Raw genomic sequence first — 21,288 nt, forward strand, 5'->3', positions numbered from 1 at the left:
AAAGGGCTGTAAATTCACCATGAGCTCTTTCAGTAAAGAACACCAAAATATTTCCTACAAAAAGTATAGGGAATCAAATTGAAATAATAAATTCCAAACTCATCCAGGCAGACAAAGTGCAACGCTGAAGTAAATTCATTGGCAGATTTACAATTAAGTTCCATATGGAAGGGAAATAATAATAATTATAAACTCCTAGAAATGCTAGAGCAGCTCGTACCTTGGAGTCAGCAGGGACAACTAACTCATATTTAGTTTCAATAAAAGCATAATTCCTGATACCTTCAAACACCTTCTAAGATTGGCTTAATTCACCATATTCCTTGAGAAGGAATCTGTTTAAAATCCAATATTTCTGGAGGCAAAAAGGAAGGATGAACTGTCCCATTTGACAGGAGGGAAAGCTCCTGCCAAGCATCACCTGCAAGAGCAGAACCATCCCAGAGCTTGATGCTGGGACCGTGCTCCTGGAACATCATTTTTGCCCTATATCAGTCAAAAGAAAGCAAAAAAAAAAAGCAGGTCTGATGATGGCTACACAAATTAACTTGTTTTTTCTCCTCCCAGCTGATCTGTGGGTCAGCAAAAAAATGAAGCCTGTAATTAATGTAACATCACTTAAAATAGCTGATATTTTACCTAAAAAAAAAAAAAAAAAAAAGAGAGAGAAATCATGAATAAACTGACTTTTTTTCTTCAAGACTGATTTTTTTAAAATGATTTCAGTAAAGGTGTTTGAAAGTATGGACAGAACATAAACCATGAGATGCCCAACTTCATGTGAAGTTCACTTGCATAGACACAGGACAGTGCAGCCTTTAGGCTTTAACTCAATCCTTTTTAGGGGAAAACCTGCCATTTGTTTGGGTTTATTTTCTCAATTTAATAAAAGCTATGAAATATATTCACAAGGAGAAACTGAAATCAAAGTGAAATACAGAAGAACAAAAGTTAGTTGTAACTTTTTGACATTCAATCAAAATTACTCCTCTCTACCAAAACATGACCATCCTCATTGCAGATCCTGGATAATCCCTTATCACTATTAGCAGTATTTTGCCCAGTTTTCTGGCAAATTCTGTATTCTGGGATTTCAAACCCTCAGCTCTCTTCTTCTGGGTCTGCTACTCTAATAATATTGTACTTGTCCTTGAAAATGCATCACTCCAACCCAGCTCTTCCTGTGCTCCCAGCACTTGTTTAAGGATGGAGAGAGCACATGAGAGCCAAGGACAGATTTTCCCTCCCACCATCTTTTGCTGGGGTACTTTTCTTTGTTCCACACCTGATGAATTCCCTTGGGAAGTGCCAGGTTACCTTGGACACTCTACCCTTGCTATCAACACACAGAAAAGGAGATTAGCTGGAGAATTTTCCCTATTAGTAGCTTGTCTTTGACTCCCTACATGTGAAACATGGGAAGTTCAAGGACATGGAAAGTTCAAGGATGAGGCAAATCACTGCAGAAATCCTGGGAAAATCACCAACTTGTAAAAACACAGGAGACAAAACAAGTCACCTCTGAGACCTGTGACTATTGATGTTTAATGAAGTTCTATCATCTGTCAGAGTGGATATGAAATCTTATATTCAGGGTAAAAATTAACAACCATAACCCTCTACAATTAGTGTTTTAAAAGGGAAAGGGACCTTCAGGAGAGATTTCACTTTCCTACCCAGCCCTGGTGCTCTTCCCTCTGCTCATGGCCCTGACTGACACACTGGTCACTGATTGGGCTTTCTGGGAAAGACAGAAGGAATTATTTTCACTTAATGCTTGAATAAAGCCATTGTACATGCTTTGGGTGAGGGATAAAATTGAACTGTTTCAGGCTAAGCACTTAAATGTTGGATCCCATCTTACACATACTACTTAAATCTCATTAGGATAGAAAGCTTCACTCAGAAAATGGGGCTATTTTCTTTTTCCAAAGATTTCAGGTCGTAGCCTGAAACAAAACAGGAAGGTTTTTAAGTAGTCTTTTCAATCCTTGCTTGGCCTAACAAGAACAATGAAATGTATCTTAAAGATATAGATGGAAAATAGCTAATCCATAGGATTCCAAGCAAGAAGAAAAAGATAGAGAAACTTTTTCTGGAAATACATATACTATGCTAAACTGTTCTTAGAGGGGACAAAAATCATGAGGAAAATTACAGTAAAACAAAGGAGAAAGACTCGTTTCTCAACAGAAGCGAGGGCATAATTAGTATTCATGTCATAAAATCAAACAAACCATTCCTGCTAATGGCTCCAGGCATCCCCTGTGGGCTGAATGCCCAAAAAAAGTGGCACACATCCCCATTTCTGCCTCGGGAAGAGTAGGAGAGAACACCACTGTTTAGGGGAGATGGAAAACAGGATGAGCTAAATATTAGCATTTCAAGAAAACAAAAACCACAGGAGAGCTCTGATGGTCCCTTTATCCTACTGAGTGTTTTAATGGAGAGGTTTACACGGTCTGAATGAATCACTGTTATTATTTATTGCCTTGGAGCACCATAGTCTAATATGACAAGGAAGGGCTGAAAACTATTTCCCTTCCAGCATCTCTCTAACAGCTGTAAAAATTAATACACACTGAATTGTGGCATTAAAGACTCATCAACAAGCCCAAGCATCTAGAAAAGGGAAAGACAAATACCGTGTGCATTTAAAAGGTGAAGAATAGTCCATTCATGCCGGTTATAAATGCAAATGTCACCATCAGAAAGGTCGATGGCAGTTGTTTGTAAAGAAGAAGCTTTTCTTAAGAGCTCATTCTCTCCTCAGCACCACAGTGCATTAGCCAGACATTCCAAAGTCCTCAATCCAGCCAGGAAAATCTGTCTGCACCAAGGCACAGGCAGTAATTGTTGACTAAGAGAATGATTTTTGACTTCAATGGTGCCTGCATTTCCTTCAAAATGCTTATTATTCATGCTAGTACTACATGTTTGTTTGTAAAGCCTATTTTCATCTTGGAATACAAGCATTTTTAAGGTTCCTTTACCTAAAGTGCAGATATTGGGAGGTACAGACAGCACCAGACCTGTTCTTTGTGGAAGAGCTTGGTAGCAAAGAGTCCTAGAATGGTTTGGGGTGGAAAAGACCTTAAAGATTATCTTGTTCCAACCCCCTACCATGGGCATGGATGCCACCCACCAGCCCAGGTTGCTCCAAGCCCTGTCCAGCCTGGCCTTGGACACTCCCAGGGATGGGGCAGCCACAGCTCCTCTGGGCAACCTGTGCCAGTCCATCCTCTCCAAAAGTTAAGAGTGGCCAGAGCTGATGTTGCAGGAGAACAACCACCACTGGGCAATTTTATCAGTTTATCCGACTTTAACATCCTATTTCCCTCACAGCTTCCACCCCCTCCCCAGGGGGAAGCTCATCCAGGCTTGTTGGTGCAGGCAGAGCAGTGTGTGCCAGGGAATCCACTGGATTTACACCCGTGAGGAGCTTTCAGGGAGGGTTTTCAGAGCAAGAACCCAGAGGAGGAGGAGCAGGAGACCTTACTAAGAGTCCTGTAGATATTTAGACCAGAAGCACCCTCAGTATTCCCCCCATGAGTGATGTGAGCCCCCAGGGTGAGCACTGGCAGGACAAGCCAGACTCTTCCTCCGGGGCAGTTCCTTGGGACATTCCCAGTGCCCACAACCCCCCCAAATCCTGGTGCTCATTCCAGACAGGAATGCAGGATGCTGGTCCCTTTAAATGTTTGGATTGCCTATGGCTGTGCAGTTAAGATATCAGTTGAGTACACTTTAATTAGCCCAGAGGAAATCACAGTAGGGATTAAATGAGTTGGGTTGTTATTCTTCTGTTTTTACTGGCGGCAAATAAAAGCATGTAATTAGCTTTTTTAAAGGCATTTGCAGGATCTTAAAGGTTATCATAACTGTAAACAATAGTATATTTATCTAATCTGAGAGTGGTACTTGAAGTATGTTTTAGTTCTGAATAGGAAATATTAAAATTACAATTGGTCCACAGGCTTTTGAGGAATTTTATTTGGGTTGAAATGTGCAGTTTAGCAGCAGTGGCAAAGGAGAATTTTAAAGATTTTCAAGGAAGAAATGCATAGTTTCCTGATGTCAAATATATCCTTAATATATTTTTTTTATTTATGGCAATTAATTTGTATTAAAATACTGGTTTGAATAATGTATTAGTTGTACAATATGACATAAATCAAACTCCTAAAGACTAAGATTTATCCAAATAATGCTCAAATTAAAATGTTAGTCACTTCAAAATGATACAGTTTTGGTACAACTGTAATGAAATAATTGGCTGAATTATTTTTTGAGGGATTTCCCAAATTATTATATTTTCCATATCATAATTTTAAAATTTCCAACCAGTTTATTCCACTCTTTTCTTGCTGCCTGCACTTCAGACAGACCCTTCCAGCTTGGCTTTCCTCTCAGTGATGCTGAGGTGAGTCAGGAATCATTCAATGAAGTCACATCAGCACAATTAAAAGAGCAGTTTCATCAGATGTACTTTACTGAAATTTCATTTATTAGTTGCAATAAATTCCTCTTACAAGATTTGTCTGAAGGGGAAATCCCAAGGCTGTCGTCTTCTGAAGAGTCTTGTGGGCAGATTTGAAACCAAAAAATCGGGGAAGTGGTTTGAAACAGGAATTAAAGAATATAGGAAACAACTGCAAATGGCCTTTAGCAGATATTTTATGGGAGATATTTGTGCTGTTATCACCCCATCAATAACTGCCCCCATCCTGCAGCCACAGCAGAGGTGCCTCTTCAGGAGGATTAAATAAAGCTTCACGAGAAAGTTGGTTTGTTGTTTTCTAGGGAAACTACGGTGCAAATTAAATATCTGAGGGAAAAATCAGCACCAACAGGTTCCTTAAAAAAGAATATTGTTCCTTTAATGGAAAAACAGTCAGTGCTTGAAGTATCCATATTACAAACCTAATGGGACACAGGGAATGAAGCACAGGCCTCCTGCTGGGCTCACTCCTGGTTTTTATTTGATACAAATTCCCCCTTGGGTCACACCCAGTGCCAACCTGAAATTTGGGAAACAACAGGAACATCAGCCACCCAAACTGGAGCTCCACTTCTGAAAGACCCCACGTTTCTATAACATTTAAAGTCTTACTACTAATCATAGAATGGTTTGGGTTGAAAGGGACCTGAAATCTCATCCAGTGCCACCCCCTGCCATGGGCAGGGACACCTTCCCCTAGCCCAGGTTGCTCTGAATCCCATCCAACCTGGTCCTGAACACTTCCAGAGTTAATCGCATGTTGTAAAATGAAGAACACCCCAAAAAAAGGTTCCCTCATGAAAAAATATGTGGGAAAAATCCCTCTTAATTTTAGAAAGGCGGCATAAACTCAGGGAACAAAGAAACAAACAGGAATTTATTTGGTGTGCAGGGTCCTTCCCCCACCAAGTTTTTGGTGAGAAAGACCCTTTGGCTTCACATCTCGTTCATTTTATAGCATTACAAAATCCCGCCCTTTTTCAGGTAAGTTAAATATATTAATTTTTATCTAAAAAAGTTTTTTTCTCTAAAAAGGGGCTTTCCTTTTATTCTGATTGGCTGCAAGGCATCCCCTGTCAAGGATGATGAATCTTCCTTTGTTCTTAGCCCAAAGAGGGAGAAGAACCCCTTTTGTACAAAAATGGCCCCAAAAGATTTTAAGAACTCTTGCATTTCTCTTATTCAGCCAAAAAAGACCCTGATGCTCAAGTCCAGTATTTTCGAACTTGGATATCTTACAACTTCCCAATATACCTGTAAAAAATTGGATTTTTATTTCTCATAAATACATATAAACTATCAACAGCTACCTTTAGGAATCACCTTCCAGCTTGCACAGGGATCCCCACACATCGAGGCTTCCCATCTCCCCTCAGCCAGAGAACTCCCTGTATTTTGCAGGGTAGACAGAATTAACTGACAAATACATTCACTATCAGCACTGCAGATACCAGCCCGGGGGGAATGGAGTTTGTGATAGTTCCTGATCAAAGGAATTATCACTGAATCCTCTGGACAGGAAGCTCACAATTCCCATACAGTACAAGTCCATCTTGTATCCATCAGCATCACACTCTTGTATTCTGCCTTAGTGACAGTGCAGTGATTTTTAGTCATTTTATCCCTCCAGAACAGACACATCCACAGCTGAATGAAACATTCTTAATATGGTTGTGATAGTCCCAAATTTTATATGCTGAATTCCTACTGATAACCCAATTCTCCACTGAATCTGGGGGGAGTTGATATGTTAAAAGTGGATTTGAGGGGATTGAGAATCATTACTGCAGCCTAACCAAAGATGAGTGGGTGGAGAAAGAATGACCAGTTCTCCAATTTGCAGTGTGTGAACCTCCCAGCAGCAGTGATTTTGGTCACCATTAGGACATGCAGGGTTTCAAGCAGTTGGGGAAACAAACTCCAACAGCTCCAAGTTGACTTTGCAGACAGAAAACATTACAAGGCAATTGGCTCTGATGGGAGCTGCTGGCTGGGTGACCACTGGAATCCCACAGAGCCTCCTTTCCCAAGGCAGGTTTCCCACTGAGAGACTCATCCTCCTGTCAACACACCATCAGAGCTCCTTAACTCCTTACACACCCCCTCAACAGTAAATCTTCCACACTTGCTGACTGTTAAACACCAAATTTTGAATACAATAATCTAATGAACTTTTCTACACACTGACCTTTTCTAAATAAATGCAGTAAAAACTGTATTTTTTTTTTCATTCATCTTGCAGTACCTCCATGATAGATGGCAGCATAAACACTCAGGATTTTGAGCTCCCTGTAATAATTTCCCTGCAAAACATCCCTAAAATCCTGTCCCATCAGCATATATTGATAACACCACTGATAACTGCAACCCTGCAGAGCTTATGCTGCTGTACACCCCTGATACTACAATCATACATTTCCTTTCTTTGCCACGTAAAAAGCTGCAAATATCAGGCTTTGTTGTTTATTTTATTGTAGAGGGAGGGAAAAGAACAGAGCACTGTTGTTATCCAAAATCAGGAATGCTCCTTAGAGCCTCTGGAAACTCTCATCCCCCAGAGAGGAGGGGATAAAGGCATCGGCACTAAAGGGGATGTCCAAGGTCAGCAGCTGAGGGGCCAAATGAGCTGTGTAGGGCAGAGAGGCTGCACAATGCTGGTATCAATAGGGGATCTGGAGGGCTGCATTTTTATCCCTGATGCAGCTTTCCAAGGAAATACTGGTTTGTGGCATTTGCTTTATAGGCCTGATTGCAGCAGATCCAGACAAAAAGCTAAATGGCCATCAAACATCCATCTCCCCCTGCCAGCAGTGCATGCCAGCCTGAAAGTCTATTTTAACTCAGAATAATGACAGCATTTAGCTCTTAAATTCTGCTTTTACTTCAACAAAAGCAACAACACATCAACCTAATGTCTTCCTTTATTTGGTGACATCGAGGTCACTGCTGGGAGATTTATTTGATTTCACAGTTTGGTTAATTAATTTGCTCATTCTGAGCATACACCATCAGCATTGCTTTCACAGTAATGCCACCAAAGCAACAGATTCATTTACATGCTACAGTGCATCAGGAATAATTATTACCCCCCAGAATTGTTATTGCTCAGAATCTGAGGGGAAAGGGAAAAGTTTCCTACTGTGATAAAAGGGCTCTGTTGTGGTTTTATCTGCTGAAAACAACTACGTGGACTAAATGACAAAAGTAGCTTTTTGCAAATGTTAAGCAGCACATGTTACAAAAGTCCATTACAAGACCAAATTTGTTCCTCTGATTTAGTCCTTATCACGTTATATTAACAGGCTGAAGAGTCTGAAACCACTCCCACTCCTCCAACAGCTTCACCAATCAACACCAATTAATACAGCAGCATTTTTTCACTGCTGAAGAATCCTGCTGAGCCCCTAGTCTGGAAAAATCAACCTTTTCCTAAAGATGTGCTTGAAAACTGGTGGGATCACAGGTATAGAAAGCAGAAGATTTTAGGGAGACAGTAAAGTGTGACTGAAAGCATTTCACAACAAGATAGTTAAACAGTTGGAGTTTTGGACAACTGATTGACCAAGAGGGAGCAGGTTTGTTTTTCCGTCAAGAGTTGATCTAAATTCACTGGTTCCAGTTCTTGGGTCTTTTATTTGCTGGAGGCTCTTTGCTTTGACCAACTGATTAGTTCTTTTCAGTGCCCTGCAAGAAGCAATCACTCCTGACTTCTCTCTGGACATCCAATTCCTGCACATCCTCCCTGTTCCTGAGAAATCAGAAAGCCTGGATGGATCATATAGAATATTTATTTTCCAGTATTCTTGGAAATTTGTGTATTATTGCAGTGAAAGGAGCTGTAGGTTTTGACTCTTCCTGCCAGTTGAGGGTATTTTAAAGTTAAAGGTCAGAACAATGTGACACTTCTATGCTCCAGCATTTTCAGTTTTCCAGCAGTGATTTCCTTGGCACACGTGGAAACTGGGCAATGCCAAGCCCAGAGACTACTGAGATAGATCCTAAAGGAGAAGAGTTTAGAGGTGGGAAATCTATGTTGGCCAGATTTCATGAACACAAGAAAAAAAGCAGCGAGTTTTTGAGTTCTCTGGAGTCCCCCGGTGAAGGTGTGAGCAGTTGGCAAGTGAGATGAGGTACAAGGTAAGAAGTCAGTGATTAACCTTTCCTAATTAGCCTCGGGATGAATTTGAACAGCTACCCTCGAGTCAAGTGAGTCAGGACCAGCCTAAACCATTAAGTTTTAGCAGGTGATTGGCAGAGGAGAGCACCTGGAATTTGCAACCAATTCAGAACTGCTCAGGTGGGCACAGTGCCCACACCCCCCATTCCCTGGGCAACACAGTCACACTCTTGGCTCAAGCACATCCTGGATTTACCCTTTTGCCCCGTTCTTAACTTCCCAGAAGCAATTGCTACATTTAAAAGTAGAAAATACTGCTTTGATAGACATGTGGAGTCCTGCAGGCCTTGAGCATTTAAACTGGTGTTTCAAGTGTGACAACTTCAAACTTGTCAGGGAAGTTTCTGGGATGTTCTTCTAGAATGTTGTTGTGACAAAAGTCCTCTGTGGGAGCCCAAAACTATTTAATCTGACAGAAGGATGTGGCCTGGGCTGTGACAACCCCCAAAAGCAAGAAGAGCAACCACACCAGCATTTCTGTGTCAATGCTCCTCTTCTGCAAAGAGGCAAATATCAGTATTGGATGGTTTTTAGGGATTACACTACCATTGTTTTCCTGCAACTTCCATTAAAAAAGACACTGCTGTGTTGACCACACAAAGTTCAAAGTGATTTGGGACAGGAGTGTTTGATAAAATAAGCTGAGAAAAGTTTTATGCCCCTCTCTTCCTCATTTTAGCAAAGTCACCAAATAGCAAAAGTGAAACAACACATAACATGCCCCCCAAAATGTATATTTGTTATTAAACTCTTCATAAAAATGTGGAACTTGCAGTAGCAGCAGAAACAGCCATTTCCTGACCTTTGGAGTTTATTCTTCTGTACATCAAGCCTGAGAAAAAGGTTATTTGCAACTATAATTTATCCTATTTTGACCCCATTCTGAGGGTCAAAAATAACAGCACACATTGACTTGGGGGAATTTTGAACTCTATTTTCCTACACCAGCTCAGCACTGCCACGGGGAAATCAAGCCAGCCCTGAACACCAGAAAAATTGCAGCATCACCCCCATCTCACATGAACTGGTCAATTGAACTGGAATATTTGAAGATTAAGATATTTATTAACCCTACTTGCATACCATAATGCTGTCTGCATACAATGCAGACCCTGCAAATAGAGAAAAACCCATTCACCCTGCATGAAATATGTACCGAACCTTCCAATCAAGTCTTTTCTGTAGTTTCCAGGAATCCTGAAAGCTTAAATACAACAGGAAAATGTCTGCTCTTGGTTGCAAATGCACAAGAACTTGCCTGATGTTAATAGCTTAAAACTATGGCCCACAGTGAAAGGTGAAGTACTTGATAAACCAAAGTTTGTACTGTAGTAGTTTGTTTTTTGAAAGAAAAGAGGGAAAGAGTGGAGCTCTCCAGTCCAGCCTCTGTTCCCAAGCACAACTGTAGCAGAAAATAAGCAAAACACAACAACACTTCCACTGTTTCTTTCCCCTTCCACACAACACCTGGATTTTAAACTCTGTTCCCAATTTTTCACTCTCCAGCAAGGCTGTACCTGCCACAGACTCCACCTCCCAGTCTCCAATAATTGCAGGACATCACAAAAATTCACACAAAATTCTTGCCTACCTTGCCTTCCAAGTGCTTCCCAGGTCAGCCACAGCCCTCTGCTGCTCTCACTGAGGAAGCCAAAGCTCCTTCTGCACCTGCCTTAAATAGATGCCCACAGGTTCAGTTAGATTTGACAAAATTAAGGGGAATCAAAATCACCTGTGTTAACTCTGGATTCCTCCCAATGAGATGAAAGGAAAATGTATGACGTGGTGATTGAGGTAATTGCAACCACATGAGGGTCAGGGGCAAGTTGTTGCCTGAAGGAATGAAACTGCCTGAGATGCATAAATACATGCAGATATATTTATCTCTATATCTATACACACATGAATATGTATTACATATGTGTGGATTAAACATATATATGTAACAATGATACATATAGCTGTTTATTTAATATGATCTTTTCCAATAGCTCAGCTTTTCAATGAAAGTAAAATGAGCACTGTTGTTCCTTCTGATCATAAATTAACTCAGGGCTTCCAAACACGTCCCACCCACTTTGCCAAGGGCCATCCATTAGACTTAGTGCTGGTTCTGAGGCTTGTCATGTTCTTCATGATCCTTTGCTTTCAAGCAGTGTGTTCATAGATATTTAACCCTGCTGAATGTTGGATATCAGCACTGGATTACAGCTGCATGGACCTGATTGAAAATACATTATCTGGTAATGGCAAAGGGGGCCTATTTCACATCTCTGGCTTTCTCAGTCTCTCAGTCAAGCTCAGATCACACCAAAAGCTGTGGCTGTTGAATGCAGAGCTAATAAAGTGTAGAATGAGCTGTGATAGTGACCCATTGTCTGCAGGGACAGACAACCACCACAAGTGACACCCGCTGTGCTGCTGCAGGTGGGATTGGGTGGAATTGCTGGGGCAGAATTGCTGAAATCATGATATAGATACATAGTTTTTCAAAAATCAGTTCTGTACTCAAAGCTACTGCTTTTCTTTACCTCCTGTGGAATTACCTCCAAGGATTTTTCTTTGGGGCCCAAAAAAGCTGGTTTTGACTGCACATGAAGTTTTAAGGCTGTTGTTTGAGCATCACCATGAGTGTCAGACATGGTGGTGTTGTCACAGAACCATGGAATGGTTTGGGTTGGAAGGGACCCTAAAGATCATCTCATTCCAACCCCCCACCATAGGCAGGGACATTTCCAAGTAGAAGGAATCTGGAAGAGCAGCAAAAATTTGTTTTTCCAAGGAATCTGCAGGCGATTTTACCCTCTGGAACATGAAGGTCTGGAAAGGCTGCCACTCTTGATTTGGCCCTTGGCTCCATGACCTGCAGATCAGGACAGCATCAAACCAGACCGTGTCCTACCAACTCCTGCTGTGCAGATGTATATGATGTCATAGAATCTGTTGCTTCCTGAGTTCCCTGGTTTAGTGACCAACTTTATTCCCAGAGCTCTTTCTAGTAAGCAACAACACTTACATTTTCTCCTCCAAGTGACAACCAACATAAACATCCCATGGTTTTTCAGGCTGCTTTTACACTTCCCATAAAAGCACAGGGGAACTGCACTGTACTGAGCACTGCAGGAACTGTGCACAGAACTGTGCCACGTTTTTATTTGTTTGGTCTATTCCAAGAGCAGAAGAATATGAACTGAGTGCCTAATTAAAATGAAGTGTAACTCATAACAGTTTATTTGCTCTGCAGTGCATTTGCCATATTATTTATTACACTGCACTCAGTACCTTCCCCCACTTAGTCCCATACACTGGAACTGCCACTTAAATAGGAATGAAACATGTTCTTTCTAATATTTGTGGCCAGAGTCTTAAGCATCTGCTTTATGGGGCCTCATCTGTCTGTACATCATGTTACTAACTGCAATAAAACTCTAATTGAACGTGTGATTGAGCTGATAAAAAGGATCCCTGGCTTTTAGCAGTGGGCAAAACTTCAGTGATTTATTCCCCATGACTTTTCTGTACGTAAAGTTGCGTCGGTCTTACTTTTTAATGAGTCCAGAGATCAGTGGAATATGATGGTATAGTAAATTTTGTTCAGAGTAAAATTAGTCCTGCAGAGCTTTAGACTGATTTTAACTGGAGATGGGATTGCAGTCTCACAGGATGTATATATATCACAGCTGCAGTATCCAAACCATCTCCTCACTGGAGAATATTTGGCTTTAGCTAAGGAAATTCCCATTCATCATGTCATACATGTCTAGAGAAGTGATATAAGTACAGACAGAATGATTCTGCTCCCAGGGAGGACATATTTCCCCTGGTTCCTTTCTGGAGGTGTGGAGTTCATACCTACGAGAATATATTATATTAGGAATATTCTACATAATTTTATTAAGGTATGTAGAATATAAACCCACTGTATATTTCCTCTGAGCCAAGGAATCAAAGCCAATATACAGCATTTCCAAGGCACTTCATTGTTGTCATTATTTGAAGGCAGAAGTTAGTGCCTCAGATGTGTGCCCAGATGCTCAGAGAAGTCAGGGAGCAAATGTGCATCAATAAAAGCAACATTTTACCATCAGAAGTGATGTTGCCCTTGCAAAGATTCACACACAGTTATATTTATATGTGAATTACTGATTTGATGAAAATCAGCGAGCAACACGAACCAATCATTTTCCTGTGCACATCCTTAATGTTGCAGGATGATGCAAGACTGGGATAAACTTTCATTTTAATGATATTCTTGAATGACTCCTTATTAAAGTCATTCTTTAATTTGTAGTACAAACCAAAGGCAAATGACAGCCATCCTCTGCAATCAGCTCCTCAACAGTGTCATCTCCCCCCCCCCCCCCCCCCCAGAGCACAGCCTGAAGGATTTATTTTGTTTCTAATTGCATGTGGTGACGACAAAACTACTGAATCTGAAATTTAAACCAGGAACCAGCACACTCCTAAACTGATGTGGAAAGTCAACAAATCTGCATAGTCTTTGAAGAACTGTCTGTTGGAGAGAAAACAAAAATAACAGGGGGGTGTAAAAAGACTTGCACAGTGCCCATACTGGCATGGGGCAGGTTGGGGCTTATAAGGGCTGTATCCACACATTAATTGATAGAAATCCATTACTTGCTAATGTAGATATTAAGAATGTCTCTGGGATGTAATTACATATTGAATTCTTACAGCAGCATTGAAAATAAGGGAATTTTCCCCAAATTAAACACTTCCTGCAGAGGAAGCGATGTGCTACCTCCTTCACATCAAACACAAGGGTTTTAATTCAACATCAGTGTGCAAAAACTGGGTCAAAATGTTGGTTTAAAAACGTTGCATCTCTAACTAGGAAGGGGAATTGTTAATCCATGAATGTGCAGACCACTGGTGCAGCTGATGACTTTTTCCTAATTGTTTTATAATTGTTTCCATTGGTCCTAAGCCTAAACTTTGGGCTTCAATAATTCTGCTTTTACAGGTCAGGTGAGGAAGTTCAAGGTATCTGTTTATTTTTTAAAACAGCCTTTTCAGAACAGTAGAAAATTAGAATATTCAAAGCAGTGCAGGCAAATTTTGGAGGTGTGTGGCTGGGCACACACATTTCTCTCTGTCTTTAACCCAGCCCAGCCCATGGACTTTTGCAGCTCCTTGGAAAACCTGCAAGGGAAATTTATACTTCTCAGGTTTTCCTATCTTAATCCATTTTTTCCACATTTTTTTCCCCCCTCTAAAACTCTTAAGTCTACAGAGAGAAAATGCTGTTGTAAACATGACCCAGATATCCACTTCAAGTCTGATAGTGATCAAAATTATCATACAGTTTTTGCAATCTGCTTTCCAAAGTTCTGTTTGTAAGAGCTTCCTTTGTATTTGTTTCCTTTAAATATATCTTTTTTAGAATATTTATGGAGACTGTTCTCCTTCTGCACAGTCCTTGCCCTTGAAAAGGAAGCAGCCAGTGTAGCTTAGGATATACCTCGGTATAAATAATTTATTAAAAGCATAAAGTATTGAAGAATATTGTCTTAAACTTTATTCTCTGACAATATAAAAAGAAAACATCATCTAATTAAAATGTAGGCTTTATAGGAAATGGAAAGAATTTGTTTTCTCTGAGTTATGGTACTGCAACCTTTGACAGGATGGGTTTTTTAATAAAAGAGAAGTATGTTTTCTAGAAAAAAAAAAAAAAAGGCTAGGAATGACTTATCCCTCAAGTACCTCAAGTAAATATCCAGCCTGTGGAACATAAATAACAAGGCTAAAGGAAGAGGAATATAGATAAACCAGATTAAGAGAAAAGATGAAAGCATAAAAAGCATGAGTGTGCTGAGGAAACTCTCCTGGGCTAACTAGAAAAACTTGTCAGAGTGTGCACAGGGAGAAAAGAAATAAAACATTAAAGATCAAACAAAAAGCTCCTGCAGATTGGTAATAATTCCAGGTATTTTTGTGTACTAACTAGGCAGCTACATGTGTAAGAACCACTGGCAGGAGAGGAAATGCTAATGAGGAGGAGGCAGAACGATGAGCACTGAGGAATAAAATGCCATTTCACACCAAGGTTCTGGTACCAGGTTCCTCCTGTGAAATTCAAAAGCCCTCACCCAATTTTAGGTCGTGTCTTGCTCCACTGATGTTTTTCTGATGGTGGGTTGGGTTTGTGGGGTGGGGGTGCCAGCACAGGAACCCTGAGACTGGTGGGACTCCACCGGGGTCATTCCCTGCAGGTGAGGAAATGGGTGGATGTTTATGGGCACAACCAGACTTTCAAACTGACCCAGTATTCAAGAAACAGGTATAAAAACCCATCAAAGGTGGTTTTCTAGCCTGGTCACAGGCCAGAGCACCCTCTCCTCTCAGCACCCAAGGAAACCTTTCCTGAGCTCTTTGGCAGGAGCCCCACCTGCAGCTGGGTCTCCCAAACCTCAGGGTGAGCCACCAGCTCCGTGCCTGGGTGCCCTGACTGGCAGAAGGGGAACTTCACCCCCTGCTCGAGCCTGAGGGGGGCTCAGCCCCTCTCTGTGGCCCTACAGAGGTGGTGGTGTCCTCCTCCCAGCTCCAGAGCAGTTCTCCAGGCTGCACTTTCAAGTTAACTCAATTATAACGTGTTTAACTACAGGGTACATTAATAAATCTGGTTTCCTTAGACAAAAGATACCCAGGGCCATGGGCAGCACTGGTGGATCCCAAAGGCTGCTTGATCTTTCAGCCCACAGGGTCACATCAGCTGGAGGGAGAAAAACTTCTGTATCTATGGGAGGGGGACATTTTATGAGTCCATGTAGCAGTAGAACAAGAAAGAACGGCTTTAAACTGCCAGAGGGTGGGGTTAGATTGGATATTAGGGAGGAATTCTTCCCTAGGAGGGTGGAGAGGCCCTGGCACAGGTTGCCCAGAGAAGCTGTGGCTGCCCCATCCCTGGAAGTGTCCAAGGCCAGGTTGGAGCAGCCTGGGCTAGTGGAAGGTGTCCCTACTTGTGGCAGGGAGTGGCACTGGATGGGCTTTAATGTCCCTTCCAATCCAAATCATTCCATGATTCTATGACAATTCCACGACCTACAACTCCATCCATTTCTCCAGTAAAATTAAATAAAAGGCAAAGGTAAGTGGGGCAGCTTTGCACCAGACAATTTCTAATATCAAATACCACCTGCAATCACAAACCTTTATGACTTTTGATAGAGCAAAATAGAACAGAACAACTCCATATGCAAATATATTCGAAATTATCTCAATTTGTGCCTCCTCAGTGTCTGTGCTCTGCTTCCTGTGGCTCTGCAGATAGGACTTGAACCCAGGTGGACTCTGGGCTCAGAAAAGCACATTCCTGTTTTGCTGATAAAAAAAAAAAAAAAAACTTGGTAAATGTCAATTCAGAATTAAACCACACTCCAAACCTTTTGTGGAACTACATTTAAAATGACTTTATTGCAAGATGAATAGCTGAGATATAGCAGAGTTTTCTTCTTGTTTTCCACAGCTCCCAGACAGGGAGGTTGGAACCAGATGAGAGTTGTTTTCTTCTCCCAGGTAACAAACAACAGGACTACAGGAAACAGCCTCAAGTTGCACCAGGGGAGGTTCAGGTTGGATATTAGGAAAAAATTCTGCACTGAAAGAGTGGTCAGGAATGGGAACAGGCTGCCCAGGGCAGTGGTGGAGTCACAACTCCTGGAAGTGTCCAAAAAAAGTGTAGCAGTGGTGTTTAGGGTGGTGGGTTAGTGGTGAACCTGGTAGCTGTGGGTGAATGGTTGAACTCAGTGGTCTTAGAGGTCTTTTCCGACCTTGAACATTTTATATGTAGCTTTTAAATTCTTGTAAGTCAATGCTGAGTACTTTGAATTCTCCACGATGACCTGGAGGTTTAAGACATTCCAGAAATTACTGCTTAATCTGAGGCTATTAAGAAATGTTGGGGTTTTGTTGAGGTTTCCTTTTTTTGCTGTTATTTGCTTAATTACCTTCTTGGCCACACTTGCATCTGCAGCCTGGGAGGGAGTGAGGTGGACTGTGGGCTTTTACTATTATTAATGACTGTAAGTTCTGCCAAAAAGTGTTACAAAAAACACCCAAAAAAGCAATTTCAGCACTTTGAAGGATGTTAGTCATGACTTACACAGATTTCCTCACAGGCTGCTTCTACTCTAGTTCTTGGCTATTAAATATATCACTGAGTTTTAGTTGGAGAGACCTGACTTTTAGTCAGGCTGCCAGAGCTCCAGGAGGGTTTGGATGATCCTCTCAGGGACAGGGTGGGATTGTTGGGGTGTCCTGGGCAGGACCAGGGCTTGGATTGATGATCCTTGAGGGTCCCTTCCAACTCAGGATATTCTATAATTCTATGCTCTGAATAAGGCCTTTCCACACTGCCCTTTAGCAAACAGCTGTTCCACAAAAGACATTCTGATTTCTTGAAATATTTCCCACTTATTTTGTGAGGGGGGAAAAAAAGAAAAAAAATAAAAAGCCTTGCTGCAGTGTCAGACTTCAAATCTGGAAGCATTCCTATTGCCACAGCAGTCCCAGACAGCATTTTGCTTAGCTCACAGATTCCAGGGACTAAAACCCCGTTGGAAGCAGCACCTCTAAAGAGCAGAGCTTTCAGAACTGGCGTTTCTGTGCTTTCCATCCTTGTTCCCAGCACGGATTTGTCATTCCCTGCTGTCACCCAGCAGATCAGGGGCCTTTTGTGTGTGACCACCCTGCCTGGGAAGGGGACATGGATCCTTTCCAGGGGCTCTTGGCTGGCTCTGCCCGTGTCCTGTGTTCACCGGGAGCCATCTGGACCCACGGAGCTGTTCCCACGGTGCCTCTCCAGGAATTGCTGCTCCATTAACAGCTCCCACGTGGCTTTTGGCTGGATCCAAGAGCCCCCACACCGAGATGGCATCTGTCTGCAAACTGCCACCAGGCACCTTTGGCCTCACAGGTGCCTTGGGCTTGAGCTGCCCCTAAAACTGGCACCACATTCCCATTTACTCTCTGCAGTGATCCTGTTGGGAAGAGCAGAGATAAGCCTGAATTATATATGGGCTTTAAACTATTCCTTCTCTTCCAGCAAGTGCTAATCCAGACCCTACGGTTAAAGAAAACATTTTGGTGTTTAGTAGTTACGGTAAAATGTTATCACAATAATCACAATAAATAATTCAATAAGTAATTCGCTGAGTAGTTTTTACTTTTTAATTATCCATGCATATACATCTAAATATGTAAAGTGGGATATGATCATCTCCTCTACTCTTGTGGGCGAAAAACATGCAAAAATGCTAAATAAATTAATATAAACAGTCAAGGCTGACTGCAAGAATGGAGAGAAATTCAGATTTTATACGTCGGGATGTTCAACAGAGTTATTTAAAATTCATCCCTAGTTAATAATAAATACATTTTGCAATTAGTATTGGAGACCGGTTGTAAAACTAAATCTGAGGATGAAATCATCCTGTGTGAGCTGGAATCATCTCCAAGGTGTGTCTCAGGTGGGGAAGGGGGGACCTGGCAGGAGCCAGAGCCATGGAGTTGCCATGTGGTGCTTTGGGCAGAGGAGAAGGAGATGAATCATTGTGAGAGATTCCTTTCCTTGAAATACCTTTCCTGTTAAAATCCTGTTTGCCCTTGAAGCCAGTGGGAAAACAATATGCTTCTGGTTTACTCAGATTTCCCCAGATAGGAATAAAAAGGGAGTGATTCTGCTCTGCTTTGGTCTTCTGTGGGTTTATTCCTGGTGGCATTAGGAGGGCTTTCTCAGATTTATGTCAATATGAGATCAAACTCCATCCTGGGCTAATCAGAGCATCCAATTAGACATTGCAATATCTTGACTTTTAAACAGTCCAACTGGAAGTGGTGTAAAAATATCCTCCACAACCTCAGAGCACTAAAAATCTCTTTGGTGTCCATAATCCCCACACCAGAGTGTCCCACTATGGCATGAAAATGTCAGTAGAAATTATAAACCACATTAATGTTACCCAATTATATCAGACAACTTTTTTTGATATCTGATTTTTAACAGAAACTAATTTTCTCAACATCTTGAAAGAGCTGGGTATTAACCATGTGAATATAATCATTAAAACAGCTTGTCCAAAACTTAGAATAGATCCTCAGGTATAATTGTTGCCTCTATTGACCCTAAGGCAGAAAAGGGATTTAAACATCCTGTCAAATATAATCCTTTCTTTTAAAAGGGTCTCAGAAAAACAGGGGTGAAAAAAGAGGAAAAGAAGGGAAGAAAGCAAATATTCCCTACAAATTTTAGTTTGGAATTAAAAGACAGTCTTTAAGAACTGATTCACACATTATTTAAAAGCGTGGGTAATTTAAACATCAAGTAATCCCATCTAGTTTATTTAACTGGTTTTATTCATTCCCCAATCCACACTCAGACACAGCTGGAGCTGCATCCAGGATTGCTGGGCTCCACTTTGTGTTCCCAGGACCACCTTAATCCTCCTGGAAGCATTTTAGAGCATCTCCAGGCTTGGTCTGCATCAGTAACTGGCAGGTATTGCAGTTATCACTGCTACAGCAGCACACAATAAATATGAAACCTAAAGAAATATATTTGCTCCTCTCCCACACCCCACCTTTGTCCTTTCTCTGTGTGATTATGTGGGAAAAGAAGCCTTTATGTCTCTGATAATGCCACTATTTCTTTAGTAAATTGGAATCCAAGGCCACAGGGAAATGCTACAGCTCATCCAGAATAGGGGTAATGAACCAATCTGTCCTCTGTGCTGGGTTTTTGGTTCACAGAGCAGGACTATGAATGTTTATAGTGCATTATTCTCATCTGGTTATCAGTGACAGGGACCAGTCAGTGCCATCACTGGCCTCCCTTCCCCTCTTAGAGCAGAAAATTACCCTGGCCCGGCACTCCGGGCAGGACACCGAGTGCCCTGCAAACTGCAATCCAGGCTTTCATTCCTTTGCAGCTCGCCCTCCCAAGAGTAATAAGGTAAAAATGAGTCGTGCAAGGGTCAAATACATATGTCAGGATGCAATTCACCTGATTTCCTGCTTTGGCTGTGTTGAGTTTGGAAACTTAATGTTTTTTATTGTGTGACCTTTGGTTCCGGCATATGCAGGGAAAGGGAGCTGAGAGAGCTTGGATGTACTCTCTGGCTGTTTGCTGGGAGATTTAAAAATACCCTCTTACATCTCACACTGAAATGTTTTCTCATTGCTACGACTGCCCAGACTATTGGGAATTCTGCACAGCTCTTGTATGGAGGGCAGGGAGGGGAAAACTTCCCAGGGATAGTGAGGGCAGGAACCTGCTGCCACCCCCTCCTGCCCTTTGGGGACCTGCACCATCCGCTCCACATCTTTGGGTTTGGCTGCACAATGGTAGGAAAGGACTGTGCACATCTCAAAGCTTCTCGGGGGTGAATTTGAATTATTTTTCCCCTGCTTGCCTTCTCCGTGTGAAATTCTTTTCTCTTAAGTAAAGAAGGATGCAATGGATCCTCCCATTACATGGTGTGGCTGACTGGTCTCTCCTCTTCATTCCTGGGCTTGCCATCCCCAGTGTTTACCCAGGGATGTGTATCCATGGCCTTTCCTGATGTCATGGAATATATATTCATGTGCTACTCCTGAATATGCAACACAGGTAATTGTTTTGTCTTCTGCAACTGTGCAAGGAGGTGTGTTGAAAACTGTTCTTGCAAAAGGAGGGGAGGAAAAGGAAAAGGCAGCTTGAGAAGCTGTGAGGAGAGACAGTTTAAGGACAGAAAAATTGTGTGAAAGGAATCAGTGAGAGCCTGAGTGAGAAGGCTCACGACAGAGTGTTCCCCCAGTTTCAGCCTCACCCCCTCACCGTGCAGTGTGAGCCCAGACAGGAGTGGCAACAATCAGAGCTCACTCACCTTTTACCTGCTGAAAATGCTGTATTCACCTCAATTCCTGTGCCAAACTGCCTTGGAAAAAAAAAAGGAATTATCCACATACAAAACCCCAGCAAGGAAATGCTTTTACCTGCCGTGTTTCTGCGACTGTAGTGAATTTTCCTCAATCTTCCTTGAGGAGATGTGGATCTCTGCCCTGTGGTTTAGACCCACAAAGGAGGTTTCTGAAGTGAAATATCTGCTTTAGCTTTCTGTTCTCCAGAGGAGCCCTTCTGTGGGGGAGCAGAGGAGAAGGAGAGGTGATTCCAGCAGCCCCAGGTCCCACCCTGTCCCCACCTCGCTGGGGCAGCTGCTCCTCGGGGTTCTCCAGCAGCATTTCCTTGCTGTCTCAACAATTATTTCCTTTACTGAAATCATCCAGAGATATAATTTCTCTTTCCTTTCACAGATATCAAGGGTGAGCAAGCAGAGGAGCTCCAGTAGAGCTGGAGAAGGAGCAGAGGAGGTTTTGGAGTGAGTCCTACAGACCAGCCCAAGCACCCTCCCTGCCCTCGGTGTCCCCTGTCTCAGGGGACATCAGTCCTGGCAGCACCAATTGCTTTCAGCTGATCAGAGCTGAGTCAAGCAGCTCAACATTTTTAGGCACAAGCAAGTGAGCTAAATTCCACTCCAGAAATCCCATTTCCATTCCTGTACTTTTTATCCCAAGCACTGTAGCAAACTGCACTCTTGTCCAGACATGAGGT

The 21,288-nt window shown here is 42.0% G+C and overlaps 2 long non-coding RNA genes across 2 annotated transcripts in view; one reads left to right on the plus strand and one right to left on the minus strand.

Moving 5' to 3' along the window:
• The window catches only part of LOC135420129 (uncharacterized), a 44,880-nt gene extending 33,565 nt beyond the window's left edge, over nucleotides 1-11,315 (minus strand). Inside the window, exons 1-2 of the long non-coding RNA XR_010433373.1 lie at nucleotides 11,210-11,315; nucleotides 10,270-10,350 (exon numbers count right to left, since the gene is read on the minus strand). This is a non-coding gene — a long non-coding RNA (uncharacterized LOC135420129). The remainder of the gene's footprint in view (nucleotides 1-10,269; nucleotides 10,351-11,209) is intronic.
• LOC135420130 (uncharacterized) lies at nucleotides 11,292-14,747 on the plus strand. The gene is made up of 2 exons (XR_010433374.1): nucleotides 11,292-11,676; nucleotides 14,650-14,747. It is a non-coding gene; the product is annotated as an uncharacterized LOC135420130 (long non-coding RNA).
• Nucleotides 14,748-21,288: the final 6,541 nt, after the last annotated feature.

The sequence above is a fragment of the Pseudopipra pipra genome, chromosome 11 (genome assembly GCF_036250125.1).
Source record: "Pseudopipra pipra isolate bDixPip1 chromosome 11, bDixPip1.hap1, whole genome shotgun sequence".
In the NCBI taxonomy this organism is placed as follows: domain Eukaryota; kingdom Metazoa; phylum Chordata; class Aves; order Passeriformes; family Pipridae; genus Pseudopipra; species Pseudopipra pipra.